Below are 3,102 nucleotides of genomic sequence, written 5' to 3' on the forward strand. Positions count from 1 at the left end.
TGCTTCTGTGTCCTAGCACCCTGCCAGACTCTAAGCTCAGTGAGGACAAGAACCACGTCCTATCTCTGTAGATGGCTAGCACAGTGCTCTGCTCACAGCTGGTGCTTAATAAATGTCTGTTAACTGGATGAGTACTGAGTAGAGCAGCGCAATAGAGGTGGGAAGGGCCATGGTCAAGACCATGGGGGAGACATCAGCCTTGGCAAAGACAGGATGGGCAGTGATGTAGTTTTAGAGGAGAGGAGGGCTGAAGTTCACTCTGGATGCTGTCTGTGTTGGTAAGATTAGAGGTTAACATCATCCTCTGAGACAAAGGTGGGAATGGAATGAAAGGCTGAAGGAAAGAGGAACTTCTCAGAAAAGCACCTACAGGCAATGTCGCAGTCAGTCAGAATAAATTCAACAAACATTTCCATACCAACCATTTACAAAAGGCTGCTACACTTACACCATGAAAAGTACACAGACCTTTCTGCAGTAAAAACTCCACAGGAATGAAAGGATTGGGTTCGAACAAGAGGGGAGCAATGCAGGCTGGTCTCTTCTTAGAGTTGTCTCGGGCCACGCAGCCAGCACGTATCAGATGCACACCCAGGGCATCCTGCCTCCAGCCCCTGCACCATACTACCTTTCATTCCTTTTTAACTGATGACCACTTGTCTCTCACAAGGCCTCCCATTATTCAATCCTTCTCTCTCACAGTACATTTGAAATGCCATAGTGACATGTTTTCCCAAAGGCAGTCATTTTTTTCTGGTCAATTCCTAAGCTAGATTCATCTATGCTGAGGTGATACAACCACAAAGACTTAATTTTTTTAATGGAAAACAAGTCATTTTTAGAAAATTTAGGGATAAAAACCAAGGGTTTCTGGATCCTTGAAAAAGTTGTCATAAAAACGTAAAGGTCTCAAGTCTTTTTTTGTTCTGTGTCAGGAAAGTTCCAACTGAACACATTTATCAGGCACCTGTGGACCAGGCCTGGGGCTGGCGGCACTGCAAAGTTTACACAGGACAAATCCTCCCCTTTATGGAGCTCATCATCCTGAAGGGAAAAAAGAGGCAGCCACAGATAAGAGTAATAAAATATAACCAGTGCCAAGTGTAAAACCAAAGTGTTGCACGGGGTCCGAGAGGGGAAACACCCTTTGCACCCCTCTCCTGGCTCTGCCTCTGACTTCTGGACTTTACCACCACGCCTGAGCTGCTGTCTCCCTCAGCGAACTCCCCTCAGCACCTGAGGCCTCCGCATTCTGCAGTTTTCCTCTAGCCCTGCCACCTTCTTACCCTGCCACCTCTGTTGGACGTGTCCCTTCTCCCATTGGCGAGTTCCTCCTAGGGCCAGCCTTCATTCCTCCTGGCTGTGTTTCTGACTTCCCAGATTTTGACATTATGTCTTCCAAAGGTGCCTGTCCTGCCCCTTCCCAGCTTCTCAGCTCCCTTCTGGGTGTCTCTCCCTCAAGGGCAGACCCTCGCCCTTTTTGCTTGTGTCTGTATTCCCAGTGCTTACGTGTCTGGCACACAGTAAGTGATTAATCAGTGCTTATTGTAGTTATAGAGGCTATTGCCCCATGAGATTTAAGGCTTTAAGAAGATCATGGATGAGGAACAGTGAGCAGTCCAGTCTGTCTAAAATGTACAGTAAGGACAATAAAGTAATGAGATATGGCTATAAAACTGGAATGATGCCCAACTGTGGAAAGCCTTGAATGACAAGCTAAGGTATGTAGACAGTGGGGAGTTACTAAAGATTTCTAAACAGAAGAATAACATGACCAGGCCAGTTATAAAGATGAGAATGGCAATGCATAAAGGACAGAGACCTACTAAAGGTCAACTGCTTAGATCAGGCAGGTAGGAAAAAGGCCTGTACTAGGGGAAGTAGCAGTGGGAATTGAGAAGGTACAGATGGAAGAGATATGGGGGAGGTAGAATTAAGAAGACTTGCGATGAGGGAAAGGAAAGAGTTAAGATAACATCAAGGCATTGAACATGGGAGAAAACATTGCTGACAGAAATAAGCAAGTAAGAAGAAAGAAGAGATGGCAGGTCAAAGTCAAGAAGCATTAAAGTGCCTACTATGTGCCACACACTGTGCTAACTGCTAGGGATACAAAGACAGGTAAAATTAGTCCCTGCCTTGAAGGAGTTTACAATCTAACAGGGAAGGTAACGTGCAAACTACTACGAACAAACAAGATCTATGCAGGATAAATTCAAGATAATCTCAGAGGGAAGGTACTACCAATATGGGAGACGAGCCAAAGCTTCCTGCAGAAGGTAGGATTGGAGACTTGAAGGAGGCCAGGAAAACCAGAAGGTGGAGATGAGGAGGGAGAACATCCTAGGCACAGGAACATCCACTAAAGAGACCTGGAGTGAAGGCCAGCGGAGATGAGGCATAAAAAGGCTGGAAAGGTAAGAAAGGGTCAGGTTGTGAAGGGTTTTAAAAGCCAAATGGAAGATTTTAGATCGATCCTGGAGGATATACAGAACCCCTACAGTATAATAACAATAAATCCCATTTGAAGTGTGTTGAGCTTGAGAATCTGGTAGAATACCCTAAAGGAGATATCTCCTAGCCCAAGGGTGGGGAACCTGCAGCCTTGAGGACACGTGTGGCCACGTGTTCTAGCCAGTTGGAGGCAAGGATCCAGTACTGAGAAGCAGTCAGGACTAGAGAGGTACATCTGGGAGTAATATGAACACAGGTGACAGCTGAAACTGTGCGAGTGAGTAAGATTACCAAGGAAAAGAGTATGGAGAAAAAAGAGGTCATTAACTGTTTGAAGACTCCATGAGAATGCAGCTGGACTATTAAGCACCTGAACAGAAGTAATGTGAAATGAGGCTTGACAGGTAGGTTGGAGCCAGAGTATGGAGGGCCTAGCCTGCCAAGTCAGGAGGTTTATTTGTCCTTGGGGCAAAAGGAAGCCTGAGGGTAGATTATGACTAAGATAAAGAAAAGCCAAAAGCTTCCAGCAAGATGAAATGTTTAGAGACTGGTAGAAGGTAGGAGTTTAATATGCAAAATACTTTACTGGCTTGGTTACTCTTGGGACTCTTGCTTTATTTTTCCTCCAGAAAAAGAGTGCTAGTAGTG

This window comes from Notamacropus eugenii, chromosome 1 (assembly GCF_028372415.1).
Source record: "Notamacropus eugenii isolate mMacEug1 chromosome 1, mMacEug1.pri_v2, whole genome shotgun sequence".
Taxonomy (NCBI): domain Eukaryota; kingdom Metazoa; phylum Chordata; class Mammalia; order Diprotodontia; family Macropodidae; genus Notamacropus; species Notamacropus eugenii.